Source organism: Rhipicephalus microplus, chromosome 5, assembly GCF_043290135.1.
Source record: "Rhipicephalus microplus isolate Deutch F79 chromosome 5, USDA_Rmic, whole genome shotgun sequence".
NCBI lineage: Eukaryota > Metazoa > Arthropoda > Arachnida > Ixodida > Ixodidae > Rhipicephalus > Rhipicephalus microplus.
Window position 1 is genome coordinate 161,757,771 of NC_134704.1, and position 14,924 is coordinate 161,772,694.

The 14,924-nt window shown below is 44.6% G+C and overlaps 2 non-coding genes across 2 annotated transcripts; both read right to left on the minus strand.

Annotated features, from left to right (window-relative positions):
• Nucleotides 1-288: 288 nt before the first annotated feature.
• Nucleotides 289-360, minus strand: TRNAW-CCA (transfer RNA tryptophan (anticodon CCA)). Its single transcript has one exon. It is a non-coding gene; the product is annotated as a tRNA-Trp (tRNA).
• An 8,151-nt stretch (nt 361-8,511) lies between these two features.
• Nucleotides 8,512-8,583, minus strand: TRNAW-CCA (transfer RNA tryptophan (anticodon CCA)). Its single transcript has one exon. It is a non-coding gene; the product is annotated as a tRNA-Trp (tRNA).
• Between the last annotated feature and the right edge of the window lie 6,341 nt (nt 8,584-14,924).

Sequence of the window (14,924 nt, forward strand, 5' to 3'; positions counted from 1 at the left end):
AATCACAGGTAATGAGACAAGTCTTTGTAGACAAATAAGTAGATAGACAGATACATGAAAATAATAGAAAAGCGAATTTGACCCGGACGTGATTCAAACTCGCAACCTTCTGATCTGGAGTCAGACGTGCTACCGTGTCGCCACTGCGTCCGTTTAGGGTAGCCGTTCGCACACACGTGGTAGCATGATTTGCTCGGCCTTCTGTTGATGAAGCACACCTAAAGAGAAGATTCATTGTAGACAGACAAATAAGTAGACAGATAGTTGATAACAATAAAAAAGAGAATTTGACCCCGACGTGATTCGAACACGCAACCTTCTGATCTGGAGTCAGACGCGCTACCATTGCGCCACCGAGTCCGCTTAGGGTAGCCGTTCGCACACACGTGGTAGCATGTTTTTTCGGCCTTCTGTCGATTAAGCACAGGTAAAGAGAAGGTCATCGTAGACAGACAAATAAGTGGATAGACAGATGAAAATAATAAAAAAAGAATTTGACCCGGAATTGATTCGAACACGCAACCTTCTGATCTGGAGTCAGACGTGCTAAAGTTGCGCCACTGAGTCCGCTTAGAGTAATTGTTCGCACACACGCGATAGCATGTTTTGCTCGGCCTTCAGTCAATGAAGCACAGGTAAAGGGACAAGTCATTGCAGATAGACAAATAAGTAGATAGACAGCTAGATGAAAATAATAAAAAAGAGAATTTGACCCGGACGTGTTTCGAACACGCAACCTTCTGATCTGGAGTCAGACGTGCTACCGTGTCACCACCGAGTCCGTTAGGTAACCATTCGCACACACGTGGTAGCATGTTTTGCTCGGCCTTCTGTCGATGAAGCACAAGTAAAGAGACAAGTCATTGTAGACATACAGATAAGTAGATAGACAGATAGATGAAAATAATAAAAAAGAGGGTTTGACCCGGACCTGATTCGAACACGCAACCTTGTGATCTGGAGTCAGACGTGCTACCGTATCGCCAACGAGTACACTTAGTGTAGCCGTTCGCACACACGTGTAGCATATTTTGCTCGGCCTTCTGTCGATGAAGCACAGGTAAAGAGAAGGTCATTGTAGACAGACAAATAAGTGGATAGACAGATTAAAATAATAAAAAAAATTTGACCCGGACTTGATTCGAACACGCAACCTTCTGATCTGGAGTCAGACGTGCTAAAGTTGCGCCACTGAGTCCGCTTAGAGTAATTGTTCGCACACACGCGGTAGCATGTTTTGCTCGGCCTTCTGTCGATGAAGCACAGGCAAAGGGACAAGTCATTGCAGATAGACAAATAAGTAGATAGACAGATAGATGAAAATACTAAAAAGAGAATTTGACGCGGAGGTGATTAGAACACGCAACTTCCTGATCTGGAGTCAGACGCGCTACCATTGCACCTCCGAGTCTGCTTAGGGTAGCCGTTCGCACACACGTGGTAGCATGTTTTTTCGGCCTTCTGTCGATGAAGCACAGGTAAAGAGACAAGTCATTGTAGACATACAGACAAGTATGTGGGCATGGAACTTCGGCAAAGATGTACACGCATCTGACACCCTTCTGTTATATTGTCCTGATCTGGACCGTCACTGCCTCATCTACCGGTCCTTTTCCCGGAGCCGCGTCTGCGCACCCGGTGGCGTTCCTGGACGCGCGCTTCAGCCAAGCCATGCGATCACCTGACTTTCCCGCTTGCCGGCCTTCCGGATTGCGCGTTCGTGAATGCCTGCCGGTGCTCGACCCCCCCCCCCCAGCTGTCAGCTTCGACGGACGCATCAACTGGCAGCTGTATAAGGAACTGGATCTTCGGCCGCCCCTTTGGTAGGCATGGGACTTCGGCAAAGATGTGCACGCATCTGGCACCCTTCTGTTATGTTGTGCTGATCTCGACCGTCATTGCCTCATCTACCATTCCTTTTCCCGGAGCCGCGTCTGCGCACCCGGTAGCGTTCCTGGACACGCGCTTCAATCAAACCATGCGATCACCTGACTTTCCCGCTTGCCAGCCTTCCGGTTTGCGCGTTCGTGAATGCCTGCTGGTGCTCGACCCCCCACAGTTATCAGCATCGACGGATGCATCAACTGGCAGCTATATGAGGAGCTGGATCTTCGGCCGCCCCTTTAGTGGGCATGGAACTTCGGCAAAGATGTACACGCATCTGACACCCTTCTGTTATATTGTGCAGGTTAGTTCACCGGTTTCCCTCTATGCTTAAAAAAGAAACAACGTTTGTTTGCTGATGCTTCCATGCCCACAAGTTTTGCTTATGTCCATTTGTGAGTGCGTTCATGTCGTTAGGCTTCTGGCTATGTCCGGCGATGTTGAGGAAAACCCGGGCCCGCCAAAAGAAGATACGGGGAAGCAATACAACGAGTTAATCTCGTTGATTAAGGGGCTGCACTCTAAGATAGACGCGAAACACGAAGAACTTATGGAATCCATTAACGAAGTTAGAGAAGCGCAAGTGTCTCTTGAACAAAAAGTGGCAGAATTAGACAACCGATTATGCGCAGTTGAGGAATGTGTCCGGGTCTCAGACAGCGAGCCGAATCGTCAACGGGTACCGGAGGTACTTTCGTTTAACAAGCGCCTTGACGAACTTGAAAATCGTTCTCGCCGAGAAAACTTGATTTTTTATGGAATAGAAGATTGCGATTCGGAAACGTGGGCGCAATCAGAAGAAAAAATTTGCCGAATCCTCAATGAAACTCTGAAGCTAAACTTGGGAAGTAGCGACGACCGCATATCCCGCGCGCACAGGCTAGGCAGATTCGTAGTTGGCAAATCTCGACCAGTGATCGTAAAATTTGCTTCTTTTAAGTTCCGAGAAAGCATACTGCAGTCTAGAAGTTTTTTCGCGAGTCTCATGTGTCAATCAGCGAGGATTTCTGCCGCGCAACAAGAAGCGCGCGCAAGAAGCTTTTTGAATTCGGCAGGGCAAGTGGCGAGAAGTATACCGTCAAGTATAATAAGCTTTACATCAACAAAAAGTGCTTTTTGTACTCTCCGGTGACCGACAGCGTTTGTGAGCCGCATACAAATGCGCAGAACTCATCAGAAACTTCGTCCTCCGCTACGCATGCCGACGAAGATACGCTCTTATCCTAACAAAGTTCACCCCTCGGCTACTTATCGTAACTACTCCGTTTTATATTCTAACGTACGAAGTGTTCTTAACAAACGGGATGCATTATCTTCAATTTTTGATGACTGCGCCGCCGATGTTGTAGTGTTAACGGAAACCTGGCTTACCCCTAACATTGCAAGTGTAGAGCTGTTCGATTGTGAAAATAATTATACCATTTACAGATGTGATAGAGAAGAATCGCCAGGAGGTGGTGTACTTATAGCCGTAGCTGATTATATAGTTTCTAGCCATATAGTAATAGCATCACCTTTAGAATTTGTCTGTGTTTCCCTCCATGTCAACTATCAAAATGTCATATTTTGTGGCTGTTACCGCCCTCCGAGTGCGACGCCAGTGTTTTGCGAGCAACTGCATGATGCTTTGAATGATATTGTCAAAAGGCACCCGCATACACCTGTTTTTATTCTAGGCGATTTTAACTACCCGAAAATAAACTGGTCACTTCCTTCCTGTTCATTAGGCTCACTTTCAGCCGACAGTTTACAATTCGTGGAACTGTGCGAAGACTTTAACCTTACCCAACTCGTAACGCAACCAACAAGAATGGGCCCCAATTCATCAAATGTTCTTGATCTGATTCTCACCACTGTACCTGACCTTGTCCATTCTATTTCATATATTCCAGGCATAAGTGACCAATGTTTCGTGCACTTCAATCTAACAGGTTCTTTAAGGCGTCGGTCAAACAATTGGAAAACAATAAGAGACTACTCACGTGGCGATTATGAATCAATCAACAGTGAACTCGAATCGAATTTTGAGAGCTTTGCTAATGGCTTCTTTGATCGCAGCGTTCAACAAAACTAGAACTTGTTCAAAATGAAAGTTGAATCTTTAATCACGCGATACATTCCCACATACGTTATCAAGGGTCACCAACGCCCCCCTTGGCTCTCAACTGACTTAAAAAAATTGCGGAATAAAAAGAAACGGTTGTTCCGTCAGGCAAAGCAGACTAATTCGTTAGCCCGTTGGCACGTGTACAAATCTGTCCTTTCCGAATACAGAGCAGCTATCAAGGAAGCCGAACGCGTTTTTCTTAATAATACCCTTCCCTCCATTCTTGTAACCAACCCTTCTAAGTTTTGGAAAACTGTTAAACCTAGGGAAAAGAAAAACATTTCGCTTACGAACTCAGACGGGCAGCCAGTTCGCTGTGAAGAGTGTTGCATTGCATTAAATGATTTTTTTGTTACTTCTTTTTCAAGTTGTTCTGTTTCTGCGTTGCCGCAAATGCCTAGTCGTGATTTTTTACCCATGTATCCTGTTACCGTTGATGCCGTTGGAGTTCAAAATTTAATTCACAAGCTTAAGTTATCCTCTTCTTGTGGCGTAGATGAAATCAACTCAAAGTTTCTAAAAACACTGCATTGTATTCATCAATTTACTTGTCCTTAATCTTTTCGCAATCTATTCAGACCTCCACTTTGCCGCTTGACTGGAAAGTGGGGAAGGTGGTCCCTCTGCACAAATCTGGTAACACACAGTCTCCTCTCAATTACAGACCAATTTCCCTAACCAGTGTTCCTTGTAAAATGTTAGAACATATAATTTACTCCAACCTTGTCTCATTCCTAGAATCAAATTCTTTTTTCACTCCCTACCAGCACGGATTCCTAAAAAGTTACTCATGTGAAACCCAACTTCTTTATTTTACTAATGACATAGCATCGGCTTTAGATCGCGGCTCACTTGTGCATTGCATTTTTCTTGACTTTCAAAAAGCTTTCGATAAAGTACCTCACCAAAACTCCTCCAGAAAATTAGTGCCTTAAACATTGACCCGAACATTCTTAAATGGATTGAATGCTTTCTGACTAATCGCACTCAGTTTGTAACAACTAATGGCTATAACTCACCTCTTTCTAAAGTAACATCCGGCGTACCCCAAGGTTCCGTATTAGGCCCTTTACTTTTTCTTATATATATTAATGATCTCCCAGACAGCATTAACTCCGCTATAAGGTTATTTGCAGATGATTGTGTAATTTACCGCGAAATAAACAATGAATATGATAACCAATTTCTACAGTCAGACCTTGACACTGTCTCAACCTGGTGCAATAAATGGCTTATGACTCTCAACTCTAACAAATCTAAATGCATGTCAATAACCCGGCGATCTATTTCTCCCCCCTGTACCTACAGAATCAACGCCGTTCCCCTCCAGCATGTCTCTTCATATAAGTACCTCGGCGTTTACATTACCAACAATCTATCTTGGCACACGCATGTTTCCTACATCTGTAATAACGCTAACCGAACGCTAGGATACTTACGCCGCAACTTTTCTCGCGCTCCGCTGTCCCTCAAAATTCTATTATACCGATCACTAATTCGCCCAAAGCTTGAGTACGCGTCCGCTATATGGGATCCCGTGCAGCAAAATTTAATTAACGCGTTAGAATCTGTTCAGAACCGCTCAGTTTGGTTCATTTGTTCTAATTATTCCCGTACTGCTAGCATATCAGAAATGAAATCTAACCTTGACCTACCCAATTTAACTGTCCGGAGGAAACTGGCGCGACTGGATTTTTTTCATAAGATATTTTTTCACAATCCATCAATGAAGCGAGACCTGATTTCACAACCGTCTTACCACTCATCGCGCATTGATCATCAGCATAAGGTTGCCATTCCGTTTTGCCGCACCAAATTCTTTTCAGCAGCCTTCTTACCGAAAACAGCCGCCGATTGGAACAACCTTCCCTCTTCCGTTGTATCAATAACAGACCCTTTGTTATTCAAGACTGCAATTTCTGAGCAATGCTTGTAACTATACGCAGTTTCCATTATCTATCTTTGTGTTGTATGTGCTTGAATTCTTATACATTTTTAGTTGACTTATGTTGCCTTCCTGATTTGCGCATCTGAAACTTGTTTCTTTATTTTGTCTTTTTTTCTTGTGTGTTATATATGTTGTACCCACCCCCTCTGTAATGCCCTTCGGGCCCTGAGGGTATTCTAATAAATAAATAAATAAATAAATAGGTAGACAGACAGATAGATGGAAATAATAAAAAAGAGGATTTGACCCGGACCTGATTCGAACACGCAACCTTGTGATCTGGAGTCAGACGTGCTACCGTATTGCCACCGAGTACACTTAGTGTAGCCGTTCGCACACACGCGGTAGCATGTTTTGCTCGGCCTTCTGTCGATGAAGCGCAGGTAAAGAGACAAGTCTTTGTAGACAGACAAATAAGTAGATGTACAGATAGATGAAAATACTAAAAAGAGAATTTGACGCGAACGTGATTAGAACACGCAACCTTCTGATCTGGAGTCAGACGTGCTAAAGTTGCGCCACCGAGTCCGCTTAGGGTAGCCGTTCGCACACACGTGGTAGCATGTTTTGCACGGCCTTATGTCAATGAAGCGCAGGTAAAGGGACAAGTCATTTTAGACAGACAAATAAGTAGATAGACAGATAAATGAAAATAATAAAAAGAGAATTAGACCCGGACGTGACTCGAACATTTAACCTACTGATCTGGAGTCAGACGCGCTACCGTTGCACCTCCGAGTCCGCTCAGGGCAGCCGTTCGCACACACGTGGTAGCATGTTTTGCTCGGCCTTCTGTCGATGAAGCACAGGTAAAGAGACAAGTCATTGTAGACAGACAAATAAGTAGATAGACAGATAGATGAAAATAACAGAAGAGAGAACTTGACATCGACGTGATTCGAACACGCAACCTTCTGATCTGGAGTCAGACGTCCTACCGGGTCGCCACTGAGTTGACATAGTGTAGCCGTTCGCACACACGCAGTAGCATGTATTGCTCGGCCTTCTGTCGATGAAGCATACGTAAAGAGAGAAGTAATTGTAGACAGACAAATAAGTAGACAGATAGTTGAAAACAATAAGAAAGAGAACTTGACCCGAACGTGATTCGAACCCGCAACCTTCTGATCTGGAGTCAGACATGCTACCGTTGCGCCACGAGTCCGCTTAGGGTAGCCGTTCGCACACACGTGGTAGCATGTTTTTCGGCCTTCTGTCGATGAAGCACAGGTAAAGAGACAAGTCATTGTAGACAGACAAATAAGTAGATAGACAGAATGATGAAAATAAGAAAAAAGGAAATTTGATCCAGACGTGATTCAAGCTCGCAACTTTCTGATCTGTAGTCAGACATGCTATCATGTCGCCACCGAGTCCGTTTAGGGTGGCCGTTCGCACACACGTGGTAGCATGTTTTGCTCGGCCTTCTGTCGAGGAAGCACAGCTAAAGAGAAGAGTCATTGTAGACAGACAAATAAGAATATATACAGATAGATGAAAATAATAAAGAGAGACTTTTACCCGGACGTGATTCGAACATGCAACCTTCTGATCTGGACTCAGACGTGCTACCGTGTCGCCATCGAATCCGCTTAGGGTAGCCGTTCGCACACACGCGGTAGCATGATTAGCTCGGCCTTCTGTCGATGAAGCACAGGTAAAGAGACATGTCCTGGTAGACAGACAAATAGGTAGATAGACAGATGAAAATAATGAAAAAAAGAATTTGACCCGGACTTGATTCTAACACGCAACCTTCTGATCTGGAGTCAGACGTGCTACCGTGTCGCCACCGAGTCCACTTGGTGAAGCCATTCGTACACACGTGGTAGCATGTTTCGCTCGGCCTTCTGTCGATGAAGCACAGGTAAAGAGACAAGTCATCGTAGACAGACAAATAAAAAGTTAAACAGATGAAAATACTAAAAAGAGAATTTGACGCGGACGTGATTAGAAAACGCAACCTTCTGATCTGGAGTCAGACGTGCTAAAGCTGCGCCAACGAGTCCGCTTAGGGTACCCGTTCGCACACACGTGGTAGCATGTTTTGCACGGCCTTATGTCGATGAAGCACAGGTAAAGGGACAAGTCATTTTAGACAGACAAATAAGTAGACAGACAGATAGATGAAAATAATAAAAAGAGGATTTGACCCGGACGTGATTCGAACATTTAGCCTACTGATCTGGACTCAGACGCGCTACCGTTGCACCTCCGAGTCCGCTCAGGGCAGCCGTTCGCACACACGTGGTAGCATGTTTTGCTCGGCCTTCTGTCGACGAAGCACAGGTAAAGAGACAAGTCATTGTAGACAGACAAATATGTAGATAGACAGATAGATGAAAATAACAGAAGAGAGAACTTGACATCGACGTGATTCGAACACGCAACCTTCTGATCTGGAGTCAGACGTCCTACCGGGTCGCCACCGAGTTGACTTAGTGTAGCCATTCGGACACACGCAGTAGCATGTATTGCTCGGCCTTCTTCGATGAAGCATAGGTAAAGAGAGAAGTCATTGTAGACACACAAATAAGTTGACAGATAGTTGAAAACAATAAAAAAGAGAATTTGACCCCGACGTGATTCGAACACGCAACCTTCTGATCTGGAGTCAGACGCGCTACCGTTGCGCCACCGAGTCTGCTTAGGGTAGCCGTTCGCACACACGTGGTAGCATGTTTTTTCGGCCTTCTGTCGATGAAGCACAGGTAAAGAGACAAGTCATTGTAGACATACAGACAAGTATGTGGGCATGGAACTTCGGCAAAGATGTACACGCATCTGACACCCTTCTGTTATATTGTGCTGATCTGGACCGTCACTGCCTCATCTACCGGTCCTTTTCCCGGAGCCGCGTCTGCGCACCCGGTGGCGTTCCTGGACGCGCGCTTCAGCCAAGCCATGCGATCACCTGACTTTCCCGCTTGCCGGCCTTCCGGATTGCGCGTTCGTGAATGCCTGCCGGTGCTCGACCCCCCCCCCCCCAGCTGTCAGCTTCGACGGACGCATCAACTGGCAGCTGTATAAGGAACTGGATCTTCGGCCGCCCCTTTGGTAGGCATGGGACTTCGGCAAAGATGTGCACGCATCTGGCACCCTTCTGTTATGTTGTGCTGATCTCGACCGTCATTGCCTCATCTACCATTCCTTTTCCCGGAGCCGCGTCTGCGCACCCGGTAGCGTTCCTGGACACGCGCTTCAATCAAACCATGCGATCACCTGACTTTCCCGCTTGCCAGCCTTCCGGTTTGCGCGTTCGTGAATGCCTGCTGGTGCTCGACCCCCCACAGTTATCAGCATCGACGGATGCATCAACTGGCAGCTATATGAGGAGCTGGATCTTCGGCCGCCCCTTTAGTGGGCATGGAACTTCGGCAAAGATGTACACGCATCTGACACCCTTCTGTTATATTGTGCAGGTTAGTTCACCGGTTTCCCTCTATGCTTAAAAAACAAACAACGTTTGTTTGCTGATGCTTCCATGCCCACAAGTTTTGCTTATGTCCATTTGTGAGTGCGTTCATGTCGTTAGGCTTCTGGCTATGTCCGGCGATGTTGAGGAAAACCCGGGCCCGCCAAAAGAAGATACGGGGAAGCAATACAACGAGTTAATCTCGTTGATTAAGGGGCTGCACTCTAAGATAGACGCAAAACACGAAGAACTTATGGAATCCATTAACGAAGTTAGAGAAGCGCAAGTGTCTCTTGAACAAAAAGTGGCAGAATTAGACAACCGATTATGCGCAGTTGAGGAATGTGTCCGGGTCTCAGACAGCGAGCCGAATCGTCAACGGGTACCGGAGGTACTTTCGTTTAACAAGCGCCTTGACGAACTTGAAAATCGTTCTCGCCGAGAAAACTTGATTTTTTATGGAATAGAAGATTGCGATTCGGAAACGTGGGCGCAATCAGAAGAAAAAATTTGCCGAATCCTCAATGAAACTCTGAAGCTAAACTTGGGAAGTAGCGACGACCGCATATCCCGCGCGCACAGGCTAGGCAGATTCGTAGTTGGCAAATCTCGACCAGTGATCGTAAAATTTGCTTCTTTTAAGTTCCGAGAAAGCATACTGCAGTCTAGAAGTTTTTTCGCGAGTCTCATGTGTCAATCAGCGAGGATTTCTGCCGCGCAACAAGAAGCGCGCGCAAGAAGCTTTTTGAATTCGGCAGGGCAAGTGGCGAGAAGTATACCGTCAAGTATAATAAGCTTTACATCAACAAAAAGTGCTTTTTGTACTCTCCGGTGACCGACAGCGTTTGTGAGCCGCATACAAATGCGCAGAACTCATCAGAAACTTCGTCCTCCGCTACGCATGCCGACGAAGATACGCTCTTATCCTAACAAAGTTCACCCCTCGGCTACTTATCGTAACTACTCCGTTTTATATTCTAACGTACGAAGTGTTCTTAACAAACGGGATGCATTATCTTCAATTTTTGATGACTGCGCCGCCGATGTTGTAGTGTTAACGGAAACCTGGCTTACCCCTAACATTGCAAGTGTAGAGCTGTTCGATTGTGAAAATTATTATACCATTTACAGATGTGATAGAGAAGAATCGCCAGGAGGTGGTGTACTTATAGCCGTAGCTGATTATATAGTTTCTAGCCATATAGTAATAGCATCACCTTTAGAATTTGTCTGTGTTTCCCTCCATGTCAACTATCAAAATGTCATATTTTGTGGCTGTTACCGCCCTCCGAGTGCGACGCCAGTGTTTTGCGAGCAACTGCATGATGCTTTGAATGATATTGTCAAAAGGCACCCGCATACACCTGTTTTTATTCTAGGCGATTTTAACTACCCGAAAATAAACTGGTCACTTCCTTCCTGTTCATTAGGCTCACTTTCAGCCGACAGTTTACAATTCGTGGAACTGTGCGAAGACTTTAACCTTACCCAACTCGTAACGCAACCAACAAGAATGGGCCCCAATTCATCAAATGTTCTTGATCTGATTCTCACCACTGTACCTGACCTTGTCCATTCTATTTCATATATTCCAGGCATAAGTGACCAATGTTTCGTGCACTTCAATCTAACAGGTTCTTTAAGGCGTCGGTCAAACAATTGGAAAACAATAAGAGACTACTCACGTGGCGATTATGAATCAATCAACAGTGAACTCGAATCGAATTTTGAGAGCTTTGCTAATGGCTTCTTTGATCGCAGCGTTCAACAAAACTAGAACTTGTTCAAAATGAAAGTTGAATCTTTAATCACGCGATACATTCCCACATACGTTATCAAGGGTCACCAACGCCCCCCTTGGTTCTCAACTGACTTAAAAAAATTGCGGAATAAAAAGAAACGGTTGTTCCGTCAGGCAAAGCAGACTAATTCGTTAGCCCGTTGGCACGTGTACAAATCTGTCCTTTCCGAATACAGAGCAGCTATCAAGGAAGCCAAGCGCGTTTTTCTTAATAATACCCTTCCCTCCATTCTTGTAACCAACCCTTCTAAGTTTTGGAAAACTGTTAAACCTAGGGAAAAGAAAAACATTTCGCTTACGAACTCAGACGGGCAGCCAGTTCGCTGTGAAGAGTGTTGCATTGCATTAAATGATTTTTTTGTTACTTCTTTTTCAAGTTGTTCTGTTTCTGCGTTGCCGCAAATGCCTAGTCGTGATTTTTTACCCATGTATCCTGTTACCGTTGATGCCGTTGGAGTTCAAAATTTAATTCACAAGCTTAAGTTATCCTCTTCTTGTGGCGTAGATGAAATCAACTCAAAGTTTCTAAAAACACTGCATTGTATTCATCAATTTACTTGTCCTTAATCTTTTCGCAATCTATTCAGACCTCCACTTTGCCGCTTGACTGGAAAGTGGGGAAGGTGGTCCCTCTGCACAAATCTGGTAACACACAGTCTCCTCTCAATTACAGACCAATTTCCCTAACCAGTGTTCCTTGTAAAATGTTAGAACATATAATTTACTCCAACCTTGTCTCATTCCTAGAATCAAATTCTTTTTTCACTCCCTACCAGCACGGATTCCTAAAAAGTTACTCATGTGAAACCCAACTTCTTTATTTTACTAATGACATAGCATCGGCTTTAGATCGCGGCTCACTTGTGCATTGCATTTTTCTTGACTTTCAAAAAGCTTTCGATAAAGTACCTCACCAAAACTCCTCCAGAAAATTAGTGCCTTAAACATTGACCCGAACATTCTTAAATGGATTGAATGCTTTCTGACTAATCGCACTCAGTTTGTAACAACTAATGGCTATAACTCACCTCTTTCTAAAGTAACATCCGGCGTACCCCAAGGTTCCGTATTAGGCCCTTTACTTTTTCTTATATATATTAATGATCTCCCAGACAGCATTAACTCCGCTATAAGGTTATTTGCAGATGATTGTGTAATTTACCGCGAAATAAACAATGAATATGATAACCAATTTCTACAGTCAGACCTTGACACTGTCTCAACCTGGTGCAATAAATGGCTTATGACTCTCAACTCTAACAAATCTAAATGCATGTCAATAACCCGGCGATCTATTTCTCCCCCCTGTACCTACAGAATTAACGCCGTTCCCCTCCAGCATGTCTCTTCATATAAGTACCTCGGCGTTTACATTACCAACAATCTATCTTGGCACACGCATGTTACCTACATCTGTAATAACGCTAACCGAACGCTAGGATACTTACGCCGCAACTTTTCTCGCGCTCCGCTGTCCCTCAAAATTCTATTATACCGATCACTAATTCGCCCAAAGCTTGAGTACGCGTCCGCTATATGGGATCCCGTGCAGCAAAATTTAATTAACGCGTTAGAATCTGTTCAGAACCGCTCAGTTTGGTTCATTTGTTCTAATTATTCCCGTACTGCTAGCATATCAGAAATGAAATCTAACCTTGACCTACCCAATTTAACTGTCCGGAGGAAACTGGCGCGACTGGATTTTTTTCATAAGATATTTTTTCACAATCCATCAATGAAGCGAGACCTGATTTCACAACCGTCTTACCACTCATCGCGCATTGATCATCAGCATAAGGTTGCCATTCCGTTTTGCCGCACCAAATTCTTTTCAGCAGCCTTCTTACCGAAAACAGCCGCCGATTGGAACAACCTTCCCTCTTCCGTTGTATCAATAACAGACCCTTTGTTATTCAAGACTGCAATTTCTGAGCAATGCTTGTAACTATACGCAGTTTCCATTATCTATCTTTGTGTTGTATGTGCTTGAATTCTTATACATTTTTAGTTGACTTATGTTGCCTTCCTGATTTGCGCATCTGAAACTTGTTTCTTTATTTTGTCTTTTTTTCTTGTGTGTTATATATGTTGTACCCACCCCCTCTGTAATGCCCTTCGGGCCCTGAGGGTATTCTAATAAATAAATAAATAAATAAATAAGTAGACAGACAGATAGATGGAAATAATAAAAAAGAGGATTTGACCCGGACCTGATTCGAACATGCAACCTTGTGATCTGGAGTCAGACGTGCTACCGTATTGCCACCGAGTACACTTAGTGTAGCCGTTCGCACACACGCGGTAGCATGTTTTGCTCGGCCTTCTGTCGATGAAGCGCAGGTAAAGAGACAAGTCTTTGTAGACAGACAAATAAGTAGATACACAGATAGATGAAAATACTAAATAGAGAATTTGACGCGAACGTGATTAGAACACGCAACCTTCTGATCTGGAGTCAGACGTGCTAAAGTTGCGCCACCGAGTCCGCTTAGGGTAGCCGTTCGCACACACGTGGTAGCATGTTTTGCACGGCCTTATGTCAATGAAGCGCAGGTAAAGGGACAAGTCATTTTAGACAGACAAATAAGTAGATAGACAGATAAATGAAAATAATAAAAAGAGAATTAGACCCGGACGTGACTCGAACATTTAACCTACTGATCTGGAGTCAGACGCGCTACCGTTGCACCTCCGAGTCCGCTCAGGGCAGCCGTTCGCACACACGTGGTAGCATGTTTTGCTCGGCCTTCTGTCGATGAAGCACAGGTAAAGAGACAAGTCATTGTAGACAGACAAATAAGTAGACAGATAGTTGAAAACAATAAGAAAGAGAACTTGACCCGAACGTGATTCGAACCCGCAACCTTCTGATCTGGAGTCAGACATGCTACCGTTGCGCCACGAGTCCGCTTAGGGTAGCCGTTCGCACACACGTGGTAGCATGTTTTTCGGCCTTCTGTCGATGAAGCACAGGTAAAGAGACAAGTCATTGTAGACAGACAAATAAGTAGATAGACAGAATGATGAAAATAAGAAAAAAGGAAATTTGATCCAGACGTGATTCAAGCTCGCAACTTTCTGATCTGTAGTCAGACATGCTATCATGTCGCCACCGAGTCCGTTTAGGGTGGCCGTTCGCACACACGTGGTAGCATGTTTTGCTCGGCCTTCTGTCGAGGAAGCACAGCTAAAGAGAAGAGTCATTGTAGACAGACAAATAAGAATATATACAGATAGATGAAAATAATAAAGAGAGACTTTTACCCGGACGTGATTCGAACATGCAACCTTCTGATCTGGACTCAGACGTGCTACCGTGTCGCCACCGAGTCCGCTTAGGGTAGCCGTTCGCACACACGTGGTAGCATGTTTTGCACGGCCTTATGTCGATGAAGCGCAGGTAAAGGGACAAGTCATTTTAGACAGACAAATAAGTAGATAGACAGATAAATGAAAATAATAAAAAGAGAATTAGACCCGGACGTGATTCGAACATTTAACCTACTGATCTGGAGTCAGACGCGCTACCGTTGCACCTCCGAGTCCGCTCAGGGCAGCCGTTCGCACACACGTGGTAGCATGTTTTGCTCGGCCTTCTGTCGATGAAGCACAGGTCAAGAGAAAAGTCATTGTAGACAGACAAATAAGTAGATAGACAGATAGATGAAAATAACAGAAGAGAGAACTTGACATCGACGTGATTCGAACACGCAACCTTCTGATCTGGAGTCAGACGTCCTACCGGGTCGCCACTGAGTTGACTTAGTGT